The 17,027-nt window shown below is 34.3% G+C and overlaps 1 long non-coding RNA gene across 6 annotated transcripts; it reads left to right on the top strand.

The window, feature by feature from the left end:
* Nucleotides 1–1,077: 1,077 nt before the first annotated feature.
* LOC140014320 (uncharacterized) lies at nucleotides 1,078–14,236 on the top strand. 6 transcript variants are annotated; one of them, XR_011821049.1, is made up of 5 exons: nucleotides 1,078–1,595; nucleotides 2,736–2,840; nucleotides 3,107–3,274; nucleotides 9,835–13,429; nucleotides 13,929–14,236. It is a non-coding gene; the product is annotated as an uncharacterized lncRNA (long non-coding RNA). The 6 variants fall into 6 exon arrangements; XR_011821046.1 differs by having other exon boundaries at nucleotides 13,867–14,236; XR_011821047.1 differs by having other exon boundaries at nucleotides 1,083–1,595; nucleotides 13,305–13,429; nucleotides 13,867–14,236.
* The last annotated feature ends 2,791 nt before the right edge of the window (nucleotides 14,237–17,027 follow it).

Here is a 17,027-nt window from a genome sequence, read left to right as displayed (position 1 = left end):
AAAGGGGTACTTATAGGCAGAGAAATAGAGTGGTTTTCTGCTACAATAGAGAAACAAATCCTATCCGTTCATCCTCTATTGAAACCTTTGTGATCGTTAGATGGGTGGTAGAGTACGTCAGCAAAACAATCCAAGAATATGGAGACCGTGTTTCTAAGTGGAGAAGGATAATTTGACTCCCACAGTGAAGAATCGACATCTTTTTAGTGTTTCCCCGCTCATCCGGATTAAAGGCAAACCGAGAGAGTACTTTTTCATATCCAGTGATTTTTTTGCAAAAAAAAAAAAAATATTTATTTTACTTTGTTCCTTATACTATTCTATTTCAGATTCAAGTAATAATACTAAACTAGATCCCTTTTTTCGTATTTTTCCTAAGATTAGTTTTTTTGTAGACTTATTTTTTTCCTTATTTGCATTATGGATAGCTTCTTGTTTGTAAAAAATTATTTTATTGCATTATAAACATATTATTTAATAACATTTTTATTTTTTAACTATCCTTTTATCTCATATATATTACATTATAAAAATTGCTATAATATTTTTTTTTAAAAAAATTATTCAAAATAATCTGCTGTCCAAACACAAAGTTGTTAACGACCTTGGGCACAAAAAGGTTATATTATATATATCATCAATGTACAGAGAAAGTTTACACAAGTGGTTTATATCTTCAACACTAGGTTTGGCTTCCCACGCAAGGCGTGGGAGCTTTAGACCTGTTCGTAAGTTTCTCCGCCATGCAAAAGTAGTATATATTAGACTCATGCATATGTTGTAGGCTTAGAGGTCCAGTAGGCTTTAAGTTTTTTTTTTAATTTGATTTAAAATTAATGTAGAGCTATTCAGACGTGTTCAAGCTTTGAATATTGGTTATACAAAATAAATAGCAGCACAGAGGTTCAGTGAAAAGGTGGGTTGTAAATTCAGAGGATATGGAGCTCAAATTGTCACGAGTAATTATGCACGGGTGAGTAAAGGGGTAAAAGTGGAACAAAACGTGTACGGCAGAACTGATGCAAAACTGATAGAGTGCACTCCTTGTTATAAAAGTTTAATAATAATGTCTATGGTGCTATAAAAAAAAGTCAATAATTGACGGCTTAGGTGCTAGCCTACTACACTCGACGAGCTCAAATTCTGTTTTCTTAATCTTCACTGCAATGGTAGGTCAACCCACGTCCGTCCGCCGCTGACCTTCCTCATCATAAATTAACAAGAATAATATACTCCACTCTCTCTCTCTCTCTTCAAAATCCCCAATTTTTGCATTTAGGGTTTCACAAATCGTCATCTTTGTAATCAGCGACCGACATAATCAAGCATTGCGAAGAGCTTAATTGCAGTTGTAAGGAGAATTACGAAGCGGGATTTGCGATGCCGCGAAGATGAGAGGAGGGGTACGACGACGAGATGATAACGGCGGAGATTGCATTTCATTGATGATTTGCCAGAGGAAGACCATGATGATGAGGATTACGGCGGTGGCAGTGGAAAGAGGAATGCAAAGAAGAGGTCGGGGTCTCATTTTTTTGAACTTGAAGCTGAAGTTGATAGTGAGGAAGAAGAAGATGAGGAGGAAGGCGAAGATGGTCAGAATCTCATTCAGTTTATTTTGTGTGAATTGTTACTAATATTTGAAATTTACTTAATTATACGTATCATTCACCATCATTTACTGTCGGAATTTACAGTTAGTGTTTTGCGGAATATTTGTGTGCAAAACTGGTGATATTTGGTGGAAACTTTGGATAAATTTTTAAGCTTTAGGATTTTTTTCAGGAATAACAATATGTTGCATAGTTTGATAGGAGAACAGTGTGCATGAGTTTTATATGGGTTGATGATGTTGATTGTCCATCGAAAATTTTATTTTTTTCCCTTTGGGTCTATACTTTTTTCTTGAAATTGATGTCATATAAAATTTTTCGATGGTTTTTGAGCATCTTCCGCTATGGATTGAAATGGGGCAGAAAAATTTTGGTGGTTTTTTGTGGATCTGCAGCTATGGATGAAATGTTACATGTAATTAATTGAGATTAGGCTGGTTAGTGGACTGGTAAAATGTTTATAGTTAAACGCTTTGTTGTTAGTAAGTTGAAATAAGGTCTGAACATTTGTCCTGTGAATCTGAAATACAATCAGAGTGAAAGGAATATTAGCAGCTTAGGATTTCGGTTTAGAAATTTAAAATTTGTTTTCTGGTACACTGGAAAGCCAATGTAATGTCTTGTATTGTTGTTTTCCAGCTTATCATTCTATTGTTGGCTTTTCTGAGAAAGCAGTTTACAACATTTTGAAACTTGATGTATGAAACTCAATGAGTGGATGTGGGTAAGAAATTTGTCAATTGAATAAAGATGGAGAAAGGAATATGTGAGCTTTCTCTGACTCTGCTGTCCATGAATTGGCTTTCCTCCATAACGTACAGTGATTGCAATGTGAGTTTAAGTTGGATAGATTCTGTTTCTTCACCTCATTAGAGTTTCAAACCAATTTGGGTTGTGTTCTAGTATTGAACTTTACAGAATAATCTCGGCACATTGAAATTTAAGTGTAAAGCATGTCCGCTAACAATATTTGAGAATTGAATTTGTAGTTAGATCTATCTTAGTATGTAGCTGATGCGTGCATTTGGTGTTGACTCATTGCAAATTATCAATCTTCTAGGGTGATACACAATGGTTATTCATTGCAAATTGACTCATATGTCTTTTTGCTACTTGCGTTAGGTGGTGTTCATAAAAACGGCTGTAGGAAGCATGACAGTTGAAGTGCCAGAGGACAAGCTAAGGAAGTATATGAGTTGATTCGAGTACCAAGATTGGTTAAAAAGAGTAAGAGCAACAACTGCAGTTACTTTGTTATGTTTTTTGTTTGAAATCAGCTTTATTGTCACATTCCTTTCACCAGTGACGCTAAAACTGCATGTATGTTGTTAACTGTTCTGATTGTTATCGAGAATAATTTTTTTCAATTGCTATCTGTTAAATGAGGCAAGAAATTGGCTTACTTGAAATGAATTAGATAGCCAAGTAGGTACACACACAGTTAACAGGAATAAACTACCTCAATGCAGTGACAGTGGAATTATTGGTTTCAGTCATCTGATGTCAACTATATCTGATGTGAAAAGCTTCACCAATGATATGGTTTCGCTGACATTAGTAGCAGTACATGATATGGCAATCGCAAGAGCTGGACTATAATGAACATGTGAATTATATGATTTAGAGAGCAAGGAGGTGATTTGAGCAGTCCGCATTTTAAGGTTAGCTACTCGATCAGATGGATTGATCAATATCTGTATTTTTATCAATTGTCGTACAAGAGTTTAAAAAAATTTAGAGCAAACGCACCATATGAAAAGTTGTTTGGAGAAGCAAAGTCTTGATGTCAAATTTTTATAGCTCAGAACATAAACCATAAGCAAGTGGCAAAACTGAATGTAAGAGCAACTAAGCAACTGAATTTTGATTTCTCCTTCTCACAAATAAGGAAGTATTCATTAAATTTTTAATTCAAGAATATCATCAAGAATATCTTGATTAGAAGTTTCTAATGCTGCCAAAGTGAGACTAAGGTAGCTACTAAGCTGAATAACCTGTGGGAGACAATTTTTTAAAAAGATGGAAAAGCTAAAAGCTAAAAGTCTGTACTCTTGTGTTCCCGAGAACGTTGGATAAAGTTCCTGTACATACCAATGCGAGACAGAGAGAATAAAAGCAAAACTCTCAAGAGTCTAATCAGTGGATGATTGATTGATTCAACATCATTTTTACACAGTTGGCATATGTCAGCATTAAGAAGGTGCCCCTTGACTCTGTATTTCAACAAGTTATTGTTAAGTGATTGTTGGGCTATGTCTTCATAAGTTTCAATTGCCTTTGGATATCTGCAGGGCATTATGAGTATCAGTTTTAAAGACACACACACACTAAATCTTGTGTATAGGGTAAAAACAAAAAGTCTTATGAAGTAATCTTAGTTTAGCTGGCACTCAGTCTTCCTAACCTTAAATCTTTAGTACCATCTTTTCATTTCTGCATTTACTTTTTAGTTTTCTTGACATAAGCAAATTGGGCAATTTTCTGTTCCCACTGATTTGCAGTGGTGTTGATACCTTCACTTTGGAAAAGATCAGCTGCTCTCTCATAGTAGACAATGGTCTGCTCCAAATTCTCTTCTTACTCATATAGTTCAGCAATTTCTTAGATTCAAATAAAGGAATCAATAGCTAACACTCAAAAGGAAACATAGATTAAGAGATAAAAGCAGATATCACAGCCATCATGGCATGATAGACAGTAAATATATAGCATCGTAGGTTATGAGTTCTGATAAGTTGACCAATAGTCTGTACGTATTGATGTTACAATATGTCGAAAAACTTTACATGAGACATGAAAACTTTACATATGAATCACAAAAGTATCAAATCTATCTAAAAGACATTCTGTTCTTTCAGAAAAGAGAAATGAGCTTCAAGAATAAGATGGACGATGACTACAGAGGCAAAAGATATTTTATTTAGGTGAAGTGACATAGATTGCACCTTGTAGTATCTTGTGGACATATTGAGCCTTGCAATTTCCAAGAACAAATTCACGGACTGCTCCAAGGAAGATATAGACTGTGTGAAGAATAAAATTATTAGCCATCAACAGTTCGTAAAATAAAAGCTCTATAATCTAAGTGAAAAGATGATGGCTTAAATCCCAAAATGGGATTGGATGAAAATCAGAGGAAGAAAGGAACAAGAATATCAAAACAGATAAAAGCTAGGCTGGAAATTAGGATTAAAAATAAATTTCATTGCATTTCTTAAGTGCGGTTGAATTTGCAAAGATGAGATTTCTTTAGTGCGGTTGCATTTCTTTAGTAGCGCTTATTAGCAAAAAAAGATGGGATAAAATTGGCTGATGAAGAAACCAACTGATAATATGAGAAAGAAAGCAGGCATAGGAAATAAAGTTTAAGACAATATTTAATCTACTTTTTTGGTGTTGAAGTATGGACAAGTTCCTAAAAACATCATGTAATCAATAACTAAAAACTAAGACTGATCTTCAATTTAAGCTGAAACAATCAGCCACCAGATGAATGATTGTATTGAGTGATAACTGACAGCTGTAGTCTGAGCTCAAACAATGTGTCAAAACTGGTAAGAGACCAAACCTTTAATGTTTGTCTTCTTATAGCAATGAGTGGCATCAGCATAAGCATTTGCAGCTTCATGTTTGCTATCCAACTGTGATATCAAAATTACGAAATTTGGTACAGCAAACGAGAACAGCTACAGAATTGATACACAAAAATAGGAGGTAGATAAATCCAAGCAATCAACAACTTTCGAATACTTACCTTCAGATGACAACTTGCCAACTTGACATACATAGCTCAAGCTTGATCCCCTGAAAGACCCCAAAAGTCAAAACTAATGAGAAACAGCAGCAGAATTCAGCTTAATAAATTTACATACTCTGAGTCAATAAATGTTAGTCAGGAATTACAAATCACAATTATCAGCCACTTCAAGAATTTGAAAGGCTTGATTTCCATTTACCAAATATGAAAACAAAGAGAAGGAGTGGCAAGTAATGTTAACATACATCAAGGGTAGGGAATATACCCTTTTACAAGTTTGGGGAAGCAAAAGTATGCACTTAATAGTTAGAGAGTTAAAAGTTGACCAACTTAATAATTAGAGAGCCATCCAAAATTTTTACCCTCTGCTTTTTTATACATTGGAAATTAGAGAATGAATAAATGAGAATTGAATTGTCACATACTTGCTAAGGAGAGTTTGAATGTCTTTTATTTAAAGTGGCACATAGAGAAGAAATAAAGGAGAACTGAGTATGCCATATACTAAGAAAAGTCAAATGCATTTAAGCTAAAGTGGCAATTGAACAAAGGTTAGTCTATAGTGATAAAATCAAAAGTTGAGATTTGGGGGTAAGGCTAACAAAGATGAACATTTGTGGTTGTTGAGGAAGTCTCCTTAAAGTTACGGTTGATACTCTGGAATCACGCATTTTAGGTTTGACAGTAGTTCTTTTATTTTTGATAATCAATCAGCATAAATAGTTTCCTTTGGATCTGTGTGGGAGACATTTCTTTCAGAATTTTGATTACATTTCTTTCAGCATAAATAGCTTGGTGTTCATTGTTTACAAGGTCAAATGCTATTTGAAGTTGCCAATAAAGCATTAATTTTGTCTTCTGTTCTTAATAGTTTGTCAAATACAGTAGCAGTGTCTTTTGGTGTATCCAAAAGCATGAGAAGCTGACATATGCTTAAACAATCAGGCAATGGCAGTTTTTGCATCTACATTCTTTAGAATTTGGAATAAGGTTAACAAGAATGAATTACATTGATATAATTACCTGATGCTGATATTTTCTAGAGGTGATAAAATTGCGAGAGACATCACTACAATTGTGTTGGTTATATACCTACAGGGAAACTGAAAAATGAGATAATGAGAAAAAGTTGAAAACTGTAGTGTAATCTAGCGTTTCAGAAGTTTATATACATTCATGTACAGCTTTAGTTAAGACACAAAATGATATAGTAGGAAAAAATAAGTAATAAGTTGATGTGATGGTTAAAAAGAAATGCATACTTAAGTTATATAAGGTCAATGGCACTTTACACTCCAAGATTAGAAGTTATTCAACCATGATTTATTTTGTTATAAGTACAATACATAATGATATCGAACAAATTTAGAAGGCAGAACTGAACAATAATATAGCACCTAGAATAGTTCAGAGATAATCTAAATCTGCTGATATATTGAATAGAAGCTCAAGTCCAAAGGTACAGAACAATGAGTGATTTAGTTCATCTAAATAACAAAAGATCTGACAGGGGAAACAGAGATTTGTTATAAATAATGAATGAATATGAGAGCAAAAGAACTTAGGCTTCCTCTTCTTGAAATGCATTATACATAAGCTGGTAAAATGACTAATATATTAATGAAGCAGATGAGTACTCTGTAGAAGTGACGTTTAAAAGAAAAGTTTATAAGGATTTGGAGTTTTAGATCTCAACCTGGGATCATAGTTATTGCTTTTAGAGAATTAGAGATACAGGAAAAGCATCTTTGAATCTTTGAGGCTAGTATTGCAGCTAGTTGTCTCTGAGCCTCATCAAACTCTTCATCTTTATATACAGTCTCACTGCAAAATGATAAACACTGAGCAATGAATTTTTTGAATATAGAATTACGAGAATGAGTAATATTAATTCATAATCAGTGTTCTGTACGTACAACTACAAGAACCAGTAATGTTAATACGTAATGAATTTTCTGAATATATAACTATAAGAATGAGTAGTAAGAGCAGTATCATGAGAGTTTAGCAATAACTAATATTGGGGTATAAAAAAGATACTCTGTGAACAAAAGCAGTAATTACTTGTATGAGTTGTAAGAAAAAGGTCAACTAAGACATTGCAACAACAAAAATGGCCCTGATGAGAGGAGATCAAATGTAATGAACACTAACCTTTGTTTTTTGAATATCTCTTAAGGACATTTGTCATTATTTGCATTAGCAATGAAGCATAAGCTTTACTTAATGCTATATCTTAATACAAGAATTTTCTTATTACATATACTGAGACATCAGTTGGCTGAAAAATTGAAGCAGTATTGAAAAATAAGTATTTTTTTACAAAAAAGTTAAGCATGAGTTGTCAGTGAAATCTGGTAAGTATAAAAGCAAGTGAAATCTGCAGCAGTGCACAACAAATAATTGGGTGTTAAGCTTTGATTAGTGCAGATATATAGCTGTGTAGAAAAGGTAGGGGCAATAAATGTAATGAATATGAATCTCACACTCTTATAATCAACAATTATGAAAGGTGATGATTTGCAAGCTGTAAAATATCTTTGTATACTATGTTATTGGTAGCATAGTCAACTGTTGGATCAAAGGGAGAAGGCTGTATAAGAATCTTTACACAATTGCTGCTTTTTGCTCTTGATAAAGCAACATATAGTTGGCCATGTGAAAAAACTGGTTCACGTAAGTATATACCAACAAAATCTAAAGTTTGACCTTGAGCTTTATTGATTGTCATTGCAAAGCATAGACGCACTGGAAATTGAATTCTTTCAAATGACATCGGGCAATCAGGATTATTTTCTATTCGGAAACATATTCTATGCAAAAAGACTTGTTTGCCTTTGAATTCTCCAGCACTTATAACTGCATCAATAATATTGTTAGTCAAAGATTTACATATTAGCCTTGTTCCATTGCATAAACCTTCTGGGGGATCAATGTTTCTGAGAAGAATTATTGGGCAATTTGGTTTTAGGATAAGGTTGTGGGGGGGAAAACCATTGGGTGTTAAGCTGTTGAGAAAATCTTCAAATAGGCCTTGTTCTGAAATGTCAAGTGTTTTATCACGACTAATATATTCTTGAGCCTCACCTGGAAAAATGTTAATTAACAAGTTGTTTAACACATCAACAAATTCATTTTTTGTAGTAAGGATTGCTCGATTTACCAATGAAAAATCATCCTTGGAAAAAGCACTTAAATCTGGGTAAACTGTTTTGATAAGTTCAAAAATTGATTCTGTTTCACTTTTGTATGGTATTAGCAGTGGGAGAGGAATTTTTACTTTTAACCCTTGTATTGCTGGTTCTAGTCCATTTCCTATTCGGAGAAGGTAATCTGTAAATTCTGGGTCTGATATTGCTCTCATATTATCTGTGAGGTATAGTTTGTGAAGCTGTGGCCAAATGTATGAAGTTACTAAGCTAGCTTGTACAAAATCTTCCTTTGAACCTTTAGTGACAACAGGGAGAACTTGTCTAAAGTCACCACCAAAAATCATAACTTTTGAGCCAAATAACTCAGGAGAACCCATTAAATCTTTTAGTAGTGCATCCACACCTTCTATACCAGTTTTGTGTGCCATTGGAGCTTCATCCCAAATAATAAGTTTAGCCGCTTGAATTAGTTTAGCAAGTGCACTTTGTTTACTAATTTTACACATATTGACTGAATTCATATCAATTGGAATCTTGAATCGAGAGTGCGCTGTTCTACCTCCCGGTAATATTGATGCTGCAACTCCACAAGAAGCAGTAGCTAATGCTATAAAGCCTTTTGATCGTACTTCAGCTAATAACGCTCGATAAAGAAATGTTTTTCCTGTGCCACCTGGTCCATCTATAAAGAAACATCCTTTTTCTTTAATGTATAATGCCTGCATTATAGTATCAAAAGCTGCTTTTTGACCAGGATTGAGTTTAGTAATTGATATCAAGTCATCCTCTGAAACTTTAATCTCTGTTTCACTAATTGTATCTCTTGCATCTGTATTTGAGTCATGGAATTTTAGTACTCTTGGCACCAGTCCATAGCTGTTTATGTTACGACCCATAGACTCTAAAAAATTGCTTATTTGATGCAGAACTTTAAATTGAATATCATTTTTGGTTAAATTTGGGACTCTATTGTAATCTTCAGACAATGATTCTTCAAATTTCAGCCATAGGGTTCTTGGATTTGAGGGGGTAAAATATACCAACAATGTTGCAAACAACCTTCTTAGGCTATATGGCATATGATAAAGGGCAGCTTCTTCTAGACATTGTTCTTGTGAGTTATTTGATTCTAAATATCCTCTAAGTGCAGCTGCTTCGCGAAATGTAGTAACATGTACTCCATTTACAGTTTTTAAATCATCATAAGAAGTTGGACTTTTAACATGCAGTAAAAGGAGTCTTAGGAAGTACCGTTCACCTTCTAGGGGATTTGCTGCAACAACTCTGCCGATAGAATCTTTTTGTTTTCTAGGTTGCCAAGATTTGGAACTTGGATACCACACAAAATGCTCAGGAAACTCTTTGTAGGTACATTTGAGACTTTTTGCAAAATCATCTGTAGCATTCATTCGAAAAAATTCGGTGAGCATAGTTCTTTTTGCAAAATTGTTACTTAATATATTGTCAAGATTATCATTTGGTCGAAACAGCATAGATTGAAAGTTTTCTAGGTGAAGCTGAAGTTGTATTACAGCAGGCTGCATTTCATAAAGATGAAATCTGTATATTCTCCACATTGCTTCAGGTGCACATACCCACCGTGCTGACTGATATTCTTTGATTTCATCAATAGGATTTGCTCCATCATCTGAATTCACTTGAAAATGTATCCTTGCATGGCCTTTGTATATATACTTATACACATACTTGACAGCTTTAATTGTGGAGCAAATTTCTACATTTATATGGCAATTGAATTTAGCCAACAGATAAGCATTGTATGGCACTACCCATCTGTTGTCTAAGTAGTGTCCCCGAACCAATATTTTTTTCCCATCATTTCTTCTTCTGTATGTTGGATACGAATTCTGAGAATGTGTAGTTTTTTCTGCCCATGCTTTTGGGTAATTGTTCTTGCAAGACTTCTTTGATGCACCCTGCATACATACATTATCAGGTTTTTTCTCGCCACATGGTCCATGCATCATATGTTTCTTGACCATTCTAAACAGATGCTCATTTTGTGCTTCGTCGGGTATTTCTGCAGAAACTATACGATCATAATCTTCTGTTGTATATAATTTGAAAGTAGGCTTCAGGATAATCAAAAAGTGCGCATGAGGCAAACCGCGTTTTTGAAATTCTATAACATAAGTATATGCTGCTACTTCTCCAAATATTTGCTTCTTGAACAGCTCTTCTTTCATAATTTCTAACTTTGCATGAAACACACGAGCAATAAGATCAGGCCTATTTTGTGCTTCATCTGATTGTAACAGATTTTCTTTAATCTCTGGCCATGATTGATTGCAAGTCATGGTTATAAAAAGATCTGGCTTCCCAAATTTCTGAACTAAAGCCATAGCATCAAGATACCTTTTTTTCATATCTCTAGGACCTCCAATGAATGATGTAGGCAATATTACTCGCTGTCCGATTTGAAATCCATTTTGTTGCCCCTGTATTACGCTGTCCATAATTCCTTGTAGCTGCTCTCGACGTATTTGCTGTTGTCGACTTCGATAAAAATCTAGTCTTTGTGTCTCTATTTTAACATACATGTCAACTGAATATTGTTGCAAAGCTCTTCCAGCATTCAAAATATTTGGCCCAATTTTTTTCCTCATCTGAAATTTATATGCATAATACTCTCTCATGGATACATATTCCTTGGAGTTTTCATATGCCTTGTAAGCTGTAAAATTTAGAATATTTGTCAAAGAAGAGATGACTGCAATTGAATACAACTATACATAATGAATGGTATAAATGTGTTACCTTCTTCTTCAAGATCAATCATTTCTTCTGGTGACTTAAAGCTAGACAATGTAGCTGTACATGACTGTTTCGTAATCTTTCTTTTGCGCTTTTTTGGATTGCCTCTTCCTGATCTTTGTATACCTGGATGCCATCCAGTTTCTCCAAATGGAAAAAGTAGTGGATACTGAAGAGGGTCATAACAGCCGTAGTAGTATTGAATGCGGTGACTGTGTCCTTCTTTTGTATATATCTGTATGTGTCTAGAATAACCTTGATTAGCATTGTCTCCTTCAACCCATAAAGCTGCAACTTGAGATACAGTGGGTTTATTAAACACTCGCTGGTCGTTGTCGGAGTGAGATTTTAATACTATTTGATATGAGTCCAGGTTTGGAACATTTCTCAAACTCCTGAAGAAGCAAGCATATGGATTGTCTTTCATTACTTCCATTAGCTTCACTACAATTCTTTCGGTCAGCCTTTCTGATATTGCTAATCGATTCTGAATTTCATGTTCTGTGTCATGGAAATAAAGCTGAAGATACATCCCTGATCCTCCATGCGGTATTAGTTCATTGATGAAATGGTGTGTTTGACCTTGTATCTTGAATGTATAGATTCCGTTAGTTCTCTTGCAAAGGGATTTGTCATAGTGAACACCAAAGGAAGTAAATGCAAACATGCTATTATAGGTCCTAACATAGGTTCGGAAATGTATAGCTTCTTCACTCTGTCCAGTAAAAAGTTCAATTAATATATCAGGTAACTTATTTTCATGGAGTAGAACTTCGCCATCAGAACAGCAAAAGTTTGCTGTCTCTGAGTAGAATTTTTTGGCTCCACAATATTTACAATCTGATGCATCAGGGAGATGGTCTGCATTATGGCTAATGAAATTCAGAGCCTCTACACCAGCTGCATTTTTAGATACTGTAGAATAATAGGAATACAAAGCATTTTTATCACTATGTTATGTGCATATGAAAGAACTATAAATAAATATATAGGAATGACACCTTTGTTTTGCACTCATACCTGATCTCCTTTGGCTTGAGCTTTTGCCTACAGAACAATAATGTGGCTAGTCAGGAGGTAAAAACGATTATGCTCCTGATCAGAGTATATAACTTCTGCAACATTTTCAGATACATTTTAGTTATACATACCTTTTGGATGATTTTTTATGGCATTAGAAACATTGGTTTCCACTGACTGACTGCCAACTGTCATTGATATACCTGATTAAGCAAATAAGAATGTGTGAGAACGTAAATCAAATTCAGTGACCAAACAACACTGGACAAATATTTGTAAAATTAGGATCAAGGAGTTCAACCTGCAAGATCATCAACTATTTCATGCAAGAAATTAGAGCAGCTATCACATATAGGAGGATCATCTAGCAGATAAAAGCATAGAAATTGTTATATGAAACATAGACTGATAACTATGATTATAACAAAATATACCTGACACATTTAGTTTATTGATTCTTCTGCATTTATAGATGGGCAACTTTTTTGATGAAGAACCTATATGAACAAAACATACCTGACACATTTAGTTTATTGATTCTTCTGCATTTATAAATGGGCGAACCTATATGAACATAAGATAAAATAATACATTATAAACATAGAAGAACAAAAAATATCTATGTTTAAATGTCAAAAATTGCTTGTATAAACATAGAATACAGAAACAATTTGTGTAGATTGCATTGGTTTTATACAGAGAATTACTTTTGACAGCTATAGATTGCTGCAGATTAGATTAGGTGTTCCTTCACATCCTTTAGATCCTTTAGCTTATCAGTTGGTTCTCGTTTAGATCCTTCAAACTTTCAATTTTTTACCAGTCTGCCATACTCCATCTATGTGTTTCTCATAAGCAAGTTTAATATCCGTTGGTAATTAGGTAAAAAAAATTTTTTTTTTGGGGAATTCTTGAATAGTGCATGCATGAGAAGTAGCTAAAAACTGCTTATCCACTATGTTATTGTTCTTTTATTGTTGTTTTCAGCTTGCCTCTTGATTTAGCATCGGTTACAGCTACGGATTGCTGCAGATTAGTTTCTTTGTCTCCACCCTGTTGTAGAAGCTGTTTAATAGCAATACTCTGTTGGTTATTGTGCTCATTATTTTGCTGTAAGTTGCACCCAACTGGAAGTTCTTTTTCCTAGAAGTATTTTTTTTAAAATTTAGTATTAAGGCAACAAAACAGAACACTCAAAAACTTCAGAAGTAACTTTTTCTCCTCTTTATTTATCAAGAAAGTAATTTAGAAGTATGAGTGAGTGATTGTAGCTTGTTTTTCTGATCGTTAGTTGTTTTCCTTTGCATCCTTTAGATCCTATAGATCCTTTAGCTTATCAATTGATTTTTGTTTAGATTCTTCAAACTTGTCCTTTTTTTCCAGTCTGCCATAACTCTAAAAATTTGTTTTTGGGAAATTCTTGAATAGTGCATGCATGAGAAGTAGCTAAAAACTGAATCAGTTACCATTAGTAGCTTTCCTTGCTTTCCTCTTTTGATAAGCTTCTCTCTGTTTAGCTTGACAAGCTTCTTTTTCTTCCACTGATAAGGAAGCATATTTTTCTCTTGATCTTCGGTTGCGAATAATGTTCTTATTCGTTGAATGTGCAAGTGGATCGGATGAAGCCATGGTTTACAGTTTATAGCATGAATAAAGGAAGCAAAAGCTAGCGGATGAGTTGAAAATACATGCAGTTGTAGATATACAAGCATCACCGATAGAACAGGGAGAAGAGATGGCTCAATTTTCTAGTCTACAACAGCAAAAGTAAAAAGCTACTGTAAAATGACTATGTTAGACATCAGCTGAAAATATATAGTCTATTCAATGACTATTTTGAGGGAGGAAAATGTAATTAAACAAGACAATGAGCTGGCTGATAGAAATAAACATCATATCTCATTAATGCTGCACAACAATCAATGTTTCACTAACATTCGGCTGAGGCTTACAATAAGCAACAATCAGTTCTAATAGCTCCAAGAAAAAACACAAGCAAAAGATTAGAAGGACAAAAATGCGGCTGTAGAGAGCAGATGAAAAAAATGAACAGTGCCCAAAAACGTCTTCTTATATATTATATTACTAGGGGTGGCTTCCCACGCAAGGCGTGGGAACTTTAGACCTGTTAGTAAGGTTATATTTGTTATTATGATATTTTATATATATATATATATATATATATATAGTTCAAAAAAGTAGGGATGGTTGATATGATGTTGATTCAAAAGGATAAAGTAATTGGAGTATTGAATATGAATTAATACTATTGCCAAGCGATGGTGAGGTGCTTTTGGCTTTGAAATTTTCAATAGGCCCTACCAGTATTCTTCAGTGGGGTAAAGAATTCCTACCTGATGCATGCTACTGGCGAGGAGTCACAATGCAAAAATGGAAGGGTCACAGAGCTGGTGCTGGAGAGGGTAAATTTAGCAATTTTGATAGCTGCTGTTTCAGCCTCATCCTATTACCAAAGTTTCAGAATGAAAGTTAAATTTAACCCCAAAAATGGTTTTTACACAATTAAAAAGAGGTGGAGGATGCCTGGCTGGTATCCTTTCCAAGCCAGAAATGTACATCGTATAAATATGCTTCTCACTTCCCAGGTGATGTTTGAAAGTGTAAATGGACAATACAAGATTGATATTAGTTTTTATTTGTTCACTGGATCGAAACTTAAAACAGGATAAAAAGTTTAAGCTTTTCCTTGATTGAAAATCGAAGAGCCTGTTTGGGTTGAAGATTATTTGGAAAGGTTTTCCATGTTAGTATAATAGCAATTTTTGCAATGTGATGCAACATGTGACTCGTTCCATATTTCATGAAGTAAATGGAATAACAGATATTGAAAGATCAGTATAATTATCCACTGCAGTACAAACTATAACAGATACCTGAAAAGCAGGTTCTAAAGTTTTCACAGAGCTAGATACCTTGTCAAATGCTTCTTGCAGCCAACTCTTCCAAGAAAATAGAGAACAAGACTTTTAAAGCTTAAAAGGTCCAATAGTCTTCAAACTCTGAATAGCGCCTACACAAAACAAACAACGGCAGACAGACTTGGCAAGAAAAGAAAACAATATCAAGTCAAAGGTCAAGTTCTATATCATGATTTCAGTGAATGATGCAAAGTACATGAAAAATTAATTTAGACAGATAGCAAGCATTGTAAAGAACATGAGAATGTTCTAAATTTGGTAACTTAAGAAACTAAACCCATTACAAAAATGGGAAAAGAAAATAAACTGGAACTTAATGTCAGAGTTGTTCAATTCTTCAACAAGAAGCTAGATGTTTTTGTCAGGAACTTCAACAAGCAAATCATTCTTTGTAACGATATAATTCTAGATTACTGAGCCATTTTATATAATAACAGGCTAACAAATCTGTAGTGTAACTTGCTACACCATTAAGTATGAGCTTCCTTGTAGGGTCAAAAGGTTCTTAAATTCCTTCGCCTTATTTTGTTGCCTAAGCAGATCAGAGAGATTGAACATGGCCTGCTCTTTTATTGTTAGGGCCTCTGGAGAAGATGAAGGAAGATGAAGGGTTGGCAAATATCTGGTAATAGATAGAAATGGCCTCAAAAGCGCTAGTGGCTTCAGAAGCTAGTGTTAAGCGAAGCAATGGTAGTTGGCAGGGAAGATGTAGGCATGGTAACGCCTCAGATGTTTGGACACCTGTGATTTAGATGCCACTTGTGTAAGTGGTAGCAGGATAGAGCGAAGAGATGTGAATGCAAAAAATAAAAGCAGATATGGAGTCAGATGAAGAACAATTTCCAATAGCAAAAGTAGAAGGCTACCGTGAAAACACAGATATGGAGTTTTCCAGAGCAATAACAAAAAAACGTTGTGTAATAAGAATAGAAAAGACATTCTCCAAATAAAAGCAGTAACCAGTTATACCAGCTCCAAGAAAAAGAACAAGCAAGAGGCTGGAATGACAAAAATGCCCTAGAGAAGAGGGGATGAAATGCAATGAATAGTAATGGCTGACAGAATTCAGAGGGAAAACGGTCTCCAAGAATAAGTAAAAAGTTAAAAAAGCTAAATTACATAAAAAGGCATAATTAGATGAAAACACATCCATATAATCAGAATCTAGAGGGCTAGAAAAGTAAGAAGGAGTTGTCCTATCAAACCCTCCCGTCACATCTATCAAATGTTCAAAACACTCTCATTAGACAAGAATGTTTATTTCAATGCTCAACTTGGGATCAATGTAACTAAATTTCCAGGATTGTTTAATTCTTAAAATAAATTTGACTCACTCAGGTTATGTAAAAGGATTTAAGATTACATGCATTTTAAAATGTACTTCCATTTGGCAACCACAAAATCCCAATAAAAAATAATTAAAAAACTTTGAAAATCTCTATTCCCCTGAATATTACCCACTTTGTAGGATATTATACTTGGCTTGCAGTTTGGCATTTCAAACTGTCCATCATCACTCTTATCAAACTTGATAAATAAGCTAGATGCTTATTTCTTTGACAACTTATTGCTTTTGCGAGAAAAATGGTTACTGTGGAAAAAACGGAGTATTTCTTGAAAGAAAGGAGGGGGAAACTTTTCATAAATCTTGTGGAGTCATCTTCCTCTATGTGTATGTGTAATTGCAAGAAGAAAGACAATAAGTTGAAACAGCATCCAGAATGTGAGATCTGAAAACTCTATTCAATGGCATTTGAATTGTAGGCATGAT

Source organism: Coffea arabica, chromosome 9c (assembly GCF_036785885.1).
Source record: "Coffea arabica cultivar ET-39 chromosome 9c, Coffea Arabica ET-39 HiFi, whole genome shotgun sequence".
Taxonomy (NCBI): Eukaryota; Viridiplantae; Streptophyta; class Magnoliopsida; order Gentianales; family Rubiaceae; genus Coffea; species Coffea arabica.
This window is presented reverse-complemented; position numbering and strand designations above follow the sequence as displayed.